At 42.5% G+C, this 14087-nt stretch overlaps 1 long non-coding RNA gene across 4 annotated transcripts in view; it reads left to right on the forward strand.

Annotated features, from left to right (window-relative positions):
- Positions 1–14087, forward strand: part of LOC131909476 (uncharacterized) — a 224323-nt gene that overhangs the window by 40131 nt on the left and 170105 nt on the right. The window contains exon 3 of one of the 4 annotated variants that reach the window (XR_009378859.1): positions 3490–3674. The exons of 2 other annotated variants lie outside the window; for them this stretch is intronic. This is a non-coding gene — a long non-coding RNA (uncharacterized LOC131909476). Of the gene's footprint in view, positions 1–3489; positions 3965–14087 lie in introns of those variants that run through there. One more of the 4 variants, XR_009378858.1, reaches the window with a different exon arrangement.

Genomic DNA, 14087 nt, shown 5'->3' on the forward strand with positions numbered 1-14087 from the left:
CATAGTATTTAAAGTTACTTACCCTTGGGATAACTTTTCTAATCCTTTTGGATTCATCGATCTCTCCATTCTCTGAATCTCAAAGCCTTGTAATATGCACCATCTATCTAACCCTTGACATAGGTAAATTAGTGACATCATTTACTTTTCTAATGATTGACTCCTGTGTTCTGTGTGCCCTCTTTTATTTTTGGTTTTTCGAGACAGAGTTTCTCTGTGTAGTTTTGGTACCCGTCCTGGATCTCACTCTGTAGACCAGGCTGGCCTCGAACTCACAGAGATCTGCCTGGCTCTGCCTGCCGAGTACTGGAATTAAAGGTGTGTGCCATCACCGCCTGGCCTGTGTGTCCTCTTATAAGAATCTGTATATGGCCTTCTGTCTCTAATATCACTGACTTACTACCTGGCCTATCATAGGCTCTCACTAAGTATTTGATGGCTACAGCACTTGGGATGCTATTCCTTAAATTTCATGGTAGTACTCCCAGTGGACATTAAACATCTCTGGTCTGTTTGTCTCCTTCCCACCTCTGGATATCACTCTGATTTCTACCCGTGTAGCTCTACGCTACTGTGTGTCCTCGCAGAAGACAACTCTAGGTGCCTGCATTCTATTATGGAATCAGAGTGCACAGTCCTTTCTCTCCAACCATCAAACTGGAATTCTGGTATGGGAACTAAATTTGATGGGTACTGTCATGTCCCAGGTCTCTGGAACAGAGTAGGAAGTTAAAAGATAGAGGCCCCTCTTGTGTCTCAACAAGTACTCTTTGTCCTTTAGCTTTCAGGGCATTTGTTTGTTTATGATACATTTTCAATCCATACTCTTCAAGTAAGCCTCTAAAAACCTTGTCAGTGGAAGAGCTCCCAAAGTTCCCAGGTGGTTTCCACAGCTAGGTTTTTTGTTTTTTTGTCTTTAAAAAATATCCAAGATATCCTAGCTGAGACATGCCTATTTCCAGATCTTATCAAACTGCCCCTGGAACATTCTTACTCGGCTTCTTATCTTAAGTTTACCCCACATTCTTTCCAAGGTGCTATATATAAGAAGAAAGTTTAAAGTAAACTTATGACTTATTCTTGCTCTCAAGATAAAAATGTTAACCTTTAGGCATTTCCCAACACTTTCTGATTGTGCTGCAGATTTGGGAAGAGGGGTGCAGTAGAAAGAGCCTAAGATTTGATTTTTGGCTCTAGGCTTAGAGAAATTCAAGGCTTAGTGTATGATATTTGGTCAGTTTATTGAGCTTTTTCACCTTTCATTTTCTAATATTTAAAATGAGAACACCACTTACTATCTCTTGGGGAAATTGAGCTCTTTGGGATGGGATGACACAGCTCTAATGACTCCATGATGATGTCTCAGTGGATGTTCCTCCTCTGTCCTCCTCCTCCTGTACATATGACATGAACAGGGAGCATGCTGCCCCCTGAGTCTTGACCTAGGCTAGAGATCAGATGCAGCAGTCTGCATTGCACTGTCATCACTGTGTCATGTGACAAAAGGCATGTGTGCATTCTGGAGAGACAAGAAGGAGAGAAGCCAGCATGCTACACCGAAGTCATAGGGTTTACATCGGTGGTGTGCTAAGAGCAGTTTTCAGTATGCTGACCAGTTGGTCATTAGTCATGATGCAGTCAATTTCTTCATCAAGTGTTCTTTTAATTAATTAATTTAATTTATTTATTATGGCTGCCAATGAATGAAAACAAAGTGAGCTGGTCACCAAAAGGGGGTTCCCTTCCCAAAAGTGCTTTTCCCTAGCAGCTGAAAAGGAGGTGCTCTGTCCTTGCATCAGTGATAGTTTGGTGGTGTTCAAAAAATAAAGAATAGCCCCTGATAATTTCTAACTTGGTTTCACACAAGACAGCAGGGGAAGAAGGTGGCTTTAGATCACAAGGGGTTGTGGGAATATCCATGCAAACTGATAATGCTAAACAAGCTGGATGGCTATCCTCTGTTCTATTGTTTTTTCTTTTGGCCAACATTGGCAATATGGATATATAGATAACAGGGTTGATTCACAGAGATGGTATCATTTTGTGATATGAGGATTCTAGATGTCAACCAAATGAGCAAGAGTGTCCCACAGGAAGTGATTTGTCGTGCAATGAAATTATGTATTTCCAGCATGACACAATAACCAAGGGGAAGGACAGAGAGTGTGGAAAGGAAGGTATTTTTATGGCATACATGACCAGGGAGGTTTCTCTGAGGTGGTGGTTGATGCCTTCTCCTTACTGCTTTCAAGGCATTAAGAAAATAATAGAGATTGTGAGATCTTCCCAGTTGTTTCCAAGAACTACACCTTTATCTTCTATGTCTCTACACTGGCCAACTGTTACTGGCCTAAAGACTTACAAGTTGTAGCTGCAAAGCACTCAGGGTTCCAAGTTGCATCTGCAGTGATGAAGCACTTGTCTTACATGAGCACAGCATTGTATGCAGTAAGGGTCCAGGGCTCTTCAAGGGCTTTACTCTCAAGCTGGAAGCTTGCATGTTTGAGTCTGCAGGGTGTAGTTTTTGTTTGTCACATCCCAGTCCCTTGGAAACCACAGGAAGAGCAGCAATGAGTGTCTACACCATACCATTCAAATCCAAGCAATGCTTTGGAAAACAAGTGTCTGAGGTGGAAACTGTGTGAATTCTGATCGGGAAATGAAACCATAGTCTTCCTCTGTCCTTGGGAGCAGGAATTCCATTGTTTGTTCTCATGTGACCTCTGACTGACTATGGAAGCTACAAACATCCATGACTCCTGAATGGGAGAAGAGTGATGACATGAATTTCCCCAGACTCAGAGGGGCATTCCACAGGGAATCCGGGCCACTACAGTCTGAATTCCTTTTCTGGTAAACTATCAGGATGATAGTTTGGCAAGTTCAGGAGACTTCATTCTTTTCTCTATCAGGTTAAAAAAAAAATGGCCCCAAACCTTGACTACTGGATGTTATTTTATAAAAGAACACACAGAATTCTCTTTTCAGGTGAAATGTTAAAGGTACAGTTCTTCTAATCACCAGGCAGTCTGAATTAAAGCTGTATCAAAGAAAACAACATTTGCCAGAAGATTCCCATTGAGTTTTTCCAAAGCCTATTTCTTGGCATATGAAAATCATGCCAAGAAATCATGAAGTTGACTGTAGTAGAGTCTGAGAATGTTTGGTGTTGGCTAAACTCCAGCTCACCATCAATCTCTGCTGTGTGTGGTATGTCCTTATAGATTCCTTGGATATCCAATATGTGGCTATAAAACTGAATTTTATCTTTTTTAGAGACCCGAGCTCTCCATCTTATTAAAATACTTAGCTGTATTAGACTGGAGAACCTGAGTTTGGGGTGTTGGCACCCAGTTGTGCTGTTCGACAACGGTGACTAAGGACATCGTTGACCTTCAATTGTCTCTATAAAAATGGAATAAAAACTTTTATTTGCCCTTGTTTCGGGATGATAAGATAATCAAAATGAAATTATAACTCTGTGCACAGGAGTTACAGAGCACCAAGACTACACACATGTAAACTGCCAACGGCTACAATTCCTATTAAGACAACCTTCAAGTGGCAGTGTTTATGAACAGATCTAGAGTCAGAAGCAAGAGAAAGCAAGTCAGCCTCAAGGACCATGGGCATTTCTGAGAAGTGAGACAGTTGCCACATTACTAGAGACTCATGTAAGTGCAAACATTCTTGGTGCTGAATTATAAAGAGGCCAGTGGTGTTATTTCCTGCCAGGTTTCCCTGCTCTCTGCTGATCTCCTGTTTTCCTTGGCTTGACTATTCTAGAGAAGCCATCCTGATTTCCTGTTATGTGAGAAATCAGGGTGGATTTTCCTTCTATAAAATGGGAATACAATTTCCTAGGGCTTTGCAAGGGTCACAATGAGGTAATAGTTACAATAAAACATCTTCATTAAAGTATTGCCCATGGTATGTAAAAAATAAACATTAGCAATTACTATTACTGATTACAGTGTGTCACAATTTTCATCCTGTGTATCACAATCTCAATGGGCATGTTTCTTCCCTGACTGTCTGCTGACAAGGTGAAGCTTTAAGCACTTTTAGAAACAAGGAAGAGTGTCTGAAATATCTACAGCAAGTGTAAAACACATCTTCCTTAATAATGCACAGCTGCATCTTGGAGCATTCTTTATTTCACTTTAGCCAGTTTTCTCATTGCTGTGACAAAATAATTTAGGGAAGTAAGTAAATATGTGTTTTGAGTCAGTGTCAGAGATCAACCCATAGTTGATAGTCTAGCAGTTCTCAACCTGTGGGTTGTGACCCCTTTGGGGGTCTCGTATCAGATATCCTGGATATCAGATATTTATTGCGATTCATGGAAGTAGTAAAATTACAGTTATGAAGTAGCAACAAAATAATTTTATGATTGGGCGTCACCAACCATAGTAAGCTTTAGGAAGATTGAGAGCCACTGCCAGAGTCATTTGGTCTCATGCACTTGGAAAGACTAGAACGTCATGAGGTGCGTGTGTGTGCGTGTGCGTGTGCGTGTGTGTGTGTGTGTGTGTGTGTGTGTTAGAGGAGGTTCCTCATTTTATGATAAATGACAATCAGAGAACAGAAGAGAATGGGAAAAAGGTATAAACCTCAGACCCATTACCCCTGCAATCCACTTTCTCCAGCTAGGTACCACCTCTTAAAATTTCTAGAATCTCCTGAACTGGTGCATGTTTGAGAAGTGAGTGTGAGCCTAGATGAAATGGTAGCAATGATCACCCTGTTCTACTGCTTAGCAAGGGATTCCAATCCTTTAAAGGAGATGCTTCTCCCCTGATGGGGCTTCCATCCTCTCTGGTTCTGGCAGGGATGCCACTAAGTCTGTCCTTAGGGCATAGCCAACTCTTGGTTCATATATAAACAGCGACAGTGAGATGGTAGTGGCTAATACAGTTGAAGTGTTTTCTTTGCCAAGGTCTGCTCTAAGATTAGAAGGAAAGGTTGCTTTTCAGCTCCGAGTAGGACACCTTTGGCATTTTGGAAGCAGAGAAAGGAGTAGCGGAGAGATGGCAATGCCCTCACAGGATAGACTTGTGGAAGTAGTGCTTGGAGGACCACAGTCAGCTTTTGCTCATCCATCACACAGTGAGCCTACCTTAATATTTGTCATTTTGTCAGTCCCCACTGAATTTCAGACGTCTATGTAGAGGCCACTTGTTCCACGAAGTCTGTCCTTTTTGCCATCTGCTCTTCATATAAATGTTTCATTTGTTGTCATGCCTGTCTGTCCTTCCCATTCATGGCACTCATTCATTTGTTCGTTTGACAAATACTGGTGGAGACAGGAAAAAGTGCCTGCTTCTCTGAGAGGAAGGAGTGACATGAAAATGAAGTACAGATGGTGACAGAGGCGAGGTGCTTTGCTTTCTAAAATGGTTAGAGAGAGGCTGAATGAAAAGGGCTTAGAATAGGTGCCGTCAAACTCACTGGGTAGCCCAGGCTGGTCTTGAACCTAGGATCCTCCTCCCCCAGACTCTCCGGTATCCTGGGATTATAGGTATGAACCATTAAACCTGGCTATTTCAACACTTTGAGGATGGAAAGTCTAGGGACAAACAGATGGCAATAAAAAGTTTCATCACAGCCAAAGTAGAGATACAAAAGTGTTGAAATTATTGACACAGAGCAGATCCAAGCTCTTTTTAATTCATGTCAGTATAAAAGATGTGATTAGTAAGAACAATAAAAAATGGAGTTGAATCTTCTATTTGGCGAAAGGGTGGTAGAGGAGGCATTGTTTTGTGAAATGGATGGATGAAATGGACTGCGCTTGCTCTAATTAAGTCTCCTTGGAGACTTAATTACAAAGTTTCTGTCTGCATAGGGGACTAAGTGGCACTAATGCTTTATTGAATTGACTCTTAGAGTGATGATTGTTTCTCCTTTGCATTTTAAATGGTCCATGAAGCCAGCAAGGAAAGCAGGTTCTCCAGTTCCAGCCTGTGGTTTTGCCACCGAGTGTTACCTTTATCAATACAGTTACGTTGATCCACATTCTGTGCTATTTAACTTGGCAACATGATGACACAGAGCAGGGCTATATGAACAGCTCAAATTTTAATTATGCATGTTGGGATAGAAAATATCTGACTTAATGAACATCTGAGAAAAAACAAGGTTCAAATAATGAATTTGTATGGATTAATGACCAGAGGAAATTCTGTAATAGGCATATCCAGGCTCATTCATACAAGTGGCCTGCTGCCGCTGACCCTGACCATTCCTCCTCATTCATCTCTTGTCTCAGCCTTAACTCAAATGCATATTCCATAAAGTAGAGTATATTCACACACTTACATTAATGTATATGTACATATATACATACACACAGATGAAGTTTGCCAAGAAGGCTCATGTCTGTCAAATGCTGTATTTTTATGCAAAAGGCAATTACCCTGATGAACTACGTAACTTTAAAGATGGTTTATCATAAGAGGGGAGAAGACAAGAACTTCAGAACAAAAAAAGGAAAACAAATAGCAACACACGTAAGACCTACAGGGTTATGGTTAATCCAACCAATCAATTGTAGCCAATGTACACAGTTGTATGCTGTTGGTGACTTGGTTCTTAAAAGACCAGCTGAAACATGGGGGTCTGAAAATCAATGTCAATGGCAATTACTATTTGTTCTCTGCCCTGGAAAACAGGACCTCGATGAACTCAAGAACCAAGCCAAATTCATTTGTGCTGGTTGTTAGGTCAGTTTTCTGTTATTTATGGAGTTTTCTTCCTGTATGGAACTGTGCCAACACCACATGTCTACTTGTGACAAGAAAAAGGCATTGCAAATTCTCAAACACTGGCAGAGATGTTGGGGCTAATACTTGACCCTGTTTTTTTTTTTTAATTTTTATTTTTATTTTGCAATACAATTCAGTTCCACACATCAGCCACGGATTTCCCCGTTCTCCCCCCTCCACCCCCCCTCCCCCCAGCCCACCCCCCATTCCCACCTCCCCCAGGGCAAAGCCTCCCCCACGGACTGAGATCAACCTGGTAGACCCAGTCCAGGCAGGTCCAGTCCCCTCCTCCCAGGCCGAGCCAAGCGATCCTGCATAGGCCCCAGGCTTCAAACAGGCAACTCATGCGATGAGCACAGGACCTGGTCCCACTGCCTGGATGCCTCCCAAACAGATCAAGCCAATCAACTGTCTCACCCATTCAGAGGGCCTGATCCAGTTGGTGACCCCTCAGCCATTGGTTCATAGTTCATATGTTTCCATTCATCCGGCCATCTGTCCCTGTGCTTCATCCAACCTTGGTCTCAACAATTCTCACTCATATAAACCCTCCTCATTCTCGCTAATTGGACTCCCAGAGATCCACCCGGGGCCCAGCCATGGACCTCTGCATCCAGATCCCTCAGTAGTTGGATGGGGTTTCTAGCACGACAACCAGGGTGTTTGGCCATGCCATCACCAGAGTAGGTCAGATCGGGCTGTATCTCGACCATTGCCAGTAGTCTGCTGTGGGGGTATCTTCGTGGATCTCTGTGGGCCCCTCCAGCACCCCACTTCCTCCTATTTTCTTGTGGTCCCCATCCACCATGGTCTCCCATTCCCTGTTCTCCCTCTCCGCTGCTGATCCAACTGGGATCTCCCACTCCCCCAAGCTCTCTTTCCCTTGACCCTCGCCCCTCACCACCCCTACTCATGTCCAGGCTGTTCATGTAGATCTCTTCCATTTCTCCATCATTGGGCGATCCCCGTTTGACCTTGTTTTTTTATGCAAAGCATAAAATAACTTAACTCTTTCTGGAAGATACTTCCTTGAGAAGAACACATGTCTTGAAAAAGTCTTTCTTCTTCCCACTGTGTCTTAGCTATTTATTTCCATGCACAGCTTGTCACTCTTGTGGCCAGTGATGTGATTTACAGACCTCCCTACCAGGCACATGGCTCATGATGACAAGATAGTGAAGCGCAGAAGCCTGCCTGCAAGGGTAAACATGACCTCAATAGCTCCCTTTAGAAGGGTCTTCCTCTGGCCTCAAATAAGGCAGGTATAATTGCTCAAAGAGACTGAATTCTTTGAGTATTAAATACCAATCCTTTGCTGAGTTGAGGATGTATAAACAGAGTACACTGGACTATGGTCCCATGTCCACAGAGGTTTGCCTGTTTTGTTCTGCTTAATAGTTTTATTTAATTTGTTTAATTATTTATTGTTTTTGGTGATTTATTTATTAGACTCTTTTCTGCCTCATTGGTGGCCCCAGACCCAAAGTTCATTTTGTGGAGGGACACAACTGTGTAACTTACAAACACAGGGACCCTGACTTCACTGTGGGACTGCTAATTTACTATTGCTTACTTATTGTGTCTTTGAATAACTCCAAGAATCCTTAAGTGACATAAGTTATAAACTAGTCTAGTCATGGCAGAGAGGAACACAGACTGGAAGATCTCCTCGTCATCATCAAATGTTTCCTGCTAAACAGGATTTGATGGACTTGAAGGAAAACAAGAGCAGTTCACAGGGCTGGAGAAATTGGCCGGGAAGCTGTAAACAGTGGAGGCATCTGTGGAACCACTGCTTCCAAACTTGGGCTGCTGGTTCATATGGCCCCAGTGGGGCACGGGAAAGATTAGATTGCCTTTAAAAGCATCCCTGAAGTCTGGTGGAATGGACTCAGTGGTTGCTGGTGCCTCATCTCCCATCTCACTTCTGCGATGAGTTGTGCCTAGACCACCTAGTGTTGTTCAGCACAGATTTCTTGAAAACAAGGGTAGGAAAAGAATCCTCTGTAATCGTCAACATACAGTCAGTCTAGTATACAGAAGAGCACATGCCCACTGTGAGTTAGCTGACTTTGGGGTCTAAAGAGAAGCAAAGCTGAGTAAGGAGATAAAGCTTGATTAGTGGGGGGGGCACACATCTCCATTCCATGCAGGGAAGATGGTGATTCTTAGGAATTAGTTTCTAGGGGGTGATATTTGAGGCAAAAAGACATCAAAGTGAAGAAATGGTGGGGGACATAGTGTTTCTGGCAGGGGAGACAGAAAAGGAGAGCTTGAATACCAGGACTGAGGTTGACATGTTCTGACCTTCAGCTCTGGGCTGCCTGAGAGGAACACTGGAGGAAATCAGGGCAGGAGCTGATGAGATGCAGGGAGGGCCAGTGATGATACATAAGGAAGACTGAGCACATAAGGATTCCCTGTACAAAACAAAAATGTTTAGAATCAAGAAACAGTAAATAGTTTAAGGGTACAGAGTTAAAAACCTTTTTTCTTTTCAGTCTATCATGGTGTTTTATTTGCTATTTATGGCCTCTCCCTGTGAATGAGCACACTTGGAGATGAGCACACACTTCATGAGATCAAGGGATTCCATTCTGGATATGTATGGGAAGTTCATTGACTCCAGGATTCTTTCTCCTGCCAATGACTGTAGACTAATGGGCTGTACTGTGTCCTCAGGGTACGGGGAAGCCTTCCCATGGGCTTTCCTACCCCATAATGGATAAGAGGTGGTACCCAAGGGATCTCAATTATTTTGTTGAGAGATGCTCAGTACTGAGATTATGGGAGTGGGGGGATGGCTTCCTTTCCTCAACCTAATCACTTTTCAAAGCACTGTGGTTACCAGCCAGGTCCAGATCCTCCTCAGGTGCCAGACTTTTGCTCAGTTGTCAGAGGCAGAAAGGATGAGGTTGGGTGGAAGCTGGTAATCAAAAGAGTGGGGAGCAAGCAGTCAAACCCATCCTGGGAGGCAGGCACTGATGTGATGAAGAATTGCCCATGAACTGAGGTTCTAAGCCCTGAACACACACCTCCTTGTCTGTTTGGCCTTCGTTTCTAAAACTCAAATTCAAAGAGGTATTGTGAGAACTGATGAGCTCCAATGCAAAATGTTAAGTCCAAGCATCGGGATCTTATGAATCCAGGACCCTGAGTAGCTGCTCTGGTTGGGCGCCTAGGTAGTTGGTCCTGCATATGGACCTTGAACACTTAGTCCTTTTCTAAATGAGACCCATTGGCTGGACATGGGTGGTTGAGGGTGGCCTAGGAAATAATCCTAGTAATTTTTTTTTTATTGTTTTAGTAGCTCTGCAGAGAAAGGAAATCACAGACAAAATCTGTAGGGAATGCAAGAGAGTGTCTTGACTCAAGAGAGTGTTGAAAGCTGGGAGAAGTAGTCACATTTCATATGTTCAAAGGAGTAACTTCTAAGTTTACCTTAAGAAAGTTCTGGGACTGTTCAACAGTGGAGGCTTCCTACTGTATACCTGAAGACAGGAGCTATCTGTAACAAACACTTCCACACACACCACCATGATGGAACATGATAAACAACTTCCAAATAGAAAACAGGAGAGATGCTGGATTTCAAGATAACTTTAAGATGGCTGACTTATATATGAAACATCTTTCAAATAAGTGATGATAAGCTTAAGCATCACATTATATAACCAGATCCTTTCTCTGAAAGTGACCAGCTGATTTCACAAAAGAAACTAATTTGATAGAGTCCCAGGGTCTTGGAAAGAAAATACCTTTTCCAGACACTCACCAGTGTAGGTGATAACTGTTTTTTTCAACATTCTAAGGACCTAGAGGCTGAATGGCCCAGAGACCTAGGATAGAACCAAACACGACTGGAGGAAAAAATGTCAATGTAATGATGCCTAATGATAATCATAGATTGTAAGGGTTGTAGGGGCCAGAGGGGTCAAGGATATCACAAGAAAACCCACAGAATCAACTAATCTGGGTTCGTAGGGGCTCACAGAGACTGAAACGAGAGTCAGGGAACCTGCATGGGACTGACCTAGGCCTACTATATATGTGTGTGTGACAGTTGTGTAGCTTAGTCTTCTTGTGGGACTCCTAACAGTGGGAGCAGGGGCTGTCTCTGACTCGTTTTCTGACTTTAGGGATCCTGTTCCTTATACTAGGTTGCCTTGCTCAGCCTAAACACAAGGGGAGGTACTTGGTCTTACTACAATTTTGTCGATAACCATGGGAGACCTGTCCTTTCCTGAATAGAAATGGAGAAGGAGTGAGAGACTGGGAGGAGAGGAGGGAGAGGAAACTGCAGTCAGGATGTAAAATAAATTATGTGTACACACACACACATACACACACACACACACATACACACACACACATATGTATCAGGATGTAAAATAAGTTATGTGTATACAAACACACACGAGAGAGAGAGAGAGAGAGAAAGAGAGAGAGAGAGAGAGAGAGAGAGAGAGAGAGAGAGAGAGAGAGAGAGAGAGAGAGAGAACCCTCAGAGGCTGGGCAGTAGTGGTGCATGCCTTTAATACCACCCAGACAGATCTCTGAGCTCAAGGCCAGCCTGGTCTACAGAGTGAGTTCCAGGACAGCCAGGGCTACATAGAGAAAACCTTGTCTCAAGAGAGAGAGAGAGAGACAGACAGAGAGAGAGAGAGAGAGAGAGAGAGAGAGAGAGAGAGAGAGAGAGAGAGAGAAATGAAGAAAGAAAGAGAGAAAAGAACTCAGTGGGAAGCATGTACGTACTCAGGGAAGCTTGAGACATCCTCACTCTGAAGTCCCTGCTCCGCCGTAGGCAGTTCTGGGTCCATTAAGGCACTGATGTGATGCTAGTACCATTGGCACAAATGCCACCTCAGAATGCCAAAGTCACATCTCTGTCACTGCTCAGATCCTCCTCAGAGTCCTCTCTTCTGGTTCTGAGGGAAGCCCACCTTTGGTTTTGTGGATGTGTTCCTTTTTCCTTCAAACTAGAGGTCACCCACTGAGACACCACTGAGGCATGAAAATTCATGAGGCATGAATTTTTCTGAGCCATGATGAATATTTTAAAAAGTAAGTCCCTAAACAGCATTTTACATCTTACATTACATTTCTAATTATATTTTAATGGCTAATCATTTAAGTGGTAGTTGATTTTTAATTACCTTTCTTACATTTTAAATGGTGAATTATTTTGACGTAATAGGATATTGTGGTCACTAGTAGAGAAGTAGATGAAAATAAATATTTGAAGGAAATTTATTTGCTTCTGTAAAATCCCACATAGCTGAAGTTACTGCATGATAATTAATGGGAAAATAAGCTGAATTTCTCAAAGAAGAAATGAAGGGGAGAGGTAAGGAACATGTCTTAGAGTTTGTATATTCTCCTAAAACTTTAGAACTGCAGAGCTAAAAAGTGTGCTTTCCACTCCTGAGTCAATGGTGATGCTAAAGCAGAAATGGTGCCTTGTGGTGATTGATGGTTTCTACATATGTTTCTTCTCTGCAATAAAACAGAGCGGGTATAAGTGCCAAGCCCCACATCCAGGACCACGATCTGCCCCATTCTGGACTAGTCCCTTCACGGTGTGTAAAATGGGACTGCAGATGTAAAATTGCAGGGTTTGTACTTCGGTTCTTTCTAAACCTTTATTGCATTAATATTTCTTCCCCTGGTGTTAGAATAATGAGCATCAGTGTGGTTTCAGCACAGTGGCTTGTTTTTCTTGTGATGCCCTGAAGGGAAGGTGTTGTGGGGGCTGCCTGTGGGTCTGTGGCCATGTGTAGATGTGTACACAGTGGTACCTTGTCCTTGTGTGCAGATAAATCCATGTGTAGGACTTACCTTGTCAGTTCAGAGAGCTCAGAGACATGGTTGCCATCACAGCTGTACCTTTCTACTGACCTCAGACATGTTTCCCATGGTAAAGGAGCTTAATTGCTAGGGTGTTGCTATGGTTTTTGGATGTTACTAACATCTTGATATATGTAAGAAGTTGCATTGAATTAGGTGTCCACTAGTTATTTCAATACATGAAAATGAAGAAATCTGAGAATAACTATCACAGCACATGTTCTTAATTAAATATAGTCTCTAACTTTAAGAAGATAGATTTAGTGCCAAGGATATAGCTCAGTAGAAGAATCCCAGCCTTGCATGAAGAAGGCTATACGTTCGGATGAATCTTTGAATTGTAAAATCTGAAAGCATCCCGAGGAGTTTAGGTAATTTTATGTTGATGCCAGAATTCTTGTCTCATTAGTTGCTGAAGAGCCATGGTCTTTAAAGGCACAGTCCTACCGCTACTCCTCTGTCAGCACAAAGATGACAGAGAATGCTAATCCAGTGAAAAGATGCTTCAGTGTTGTTCTTGGGCGATGCACGTTTGGGGCACTATCTTCAACTCCCCTTTCTCCTTCTGATGCCATACAGTAATGGCAAGGATGGAGGGATTCATCACTCCCTCAGGACTCACACAAGACATGGACTTTCTCCAAATGTAGAGTTTTAACCTGGTGTTGCCAGAGGGTGAATGGCAGTGTTAACCCCTTCTCCAGGGACACACTGATGCCTTAGCATCACTGTTTCTTTACCTGGTCAATATAAATCAAGTCCAGAACAAGAAAAATGAGCTCTATATTGTCATGCATGCCTTTAAAGAAAAATCTATGCAATATGTGCTTTATGCTAAGGATGTCAAAGTCTACTTCGAGAGCTGTTCTGTCATTGTTCTGAGATCTTTCTAGCACCTGATGTGCAAAAGGTGGGTGATAATTATAAAGTAAAAAGAATACACAAAGGACAGCATTCTGATATTGCCTGTATATTATCCAACACCACACACACACATACACACACACACACACACACACACACACTTCTAGAACACAGAGCACAGTAGGTTGTATCCACATAGCTTGTGTCCATACATATAAGAACCATAGCATCATCTCTGTCTGTATGGCTGGATTTCCTGTGATTGCACATGTTCTAAAGCTTGAAAAGGCTTAGAATTTACCTAGTCCACACCCTCTTTCTGTTCTTTTCATTTGTCAGTGTGTTGGAAATGGAAGAATGTGGCCACACACATACATGCATATCTAGATATAGAACCCTAGGTTTTTATTGTAATTAGATACAGAACCCAAAATTTCTAATCCCTGATTCACTGAAAGGTATAAATGAAGATTTTTTCCTTTCTTTATCGTCACCGATACTGTCTTCCTCCCTTGGGAGAGAGGTTAAGATGGAAAATAGGATAGATGATGTCACAAATGAGAAAGATTCTCCAAGCCCAGGGATAGCTTCAGTGAAGAAATGTTTAGA

The sequence above is a fragment of the Peromyscus eremicus genome, chromosome 4 (assembly GCF_949786415.1).
Source record: "Peromyscus eremicus chromosome 4, PerEre_H2_v1, whole genome shotgun sequence".
Classification (NCBI taxonomy): Eukaryota; Metazoa; Chordata; class Mammalia; order Rodentia; family Cricetidae; genus Peromyscus; species Peromyscus eremicus.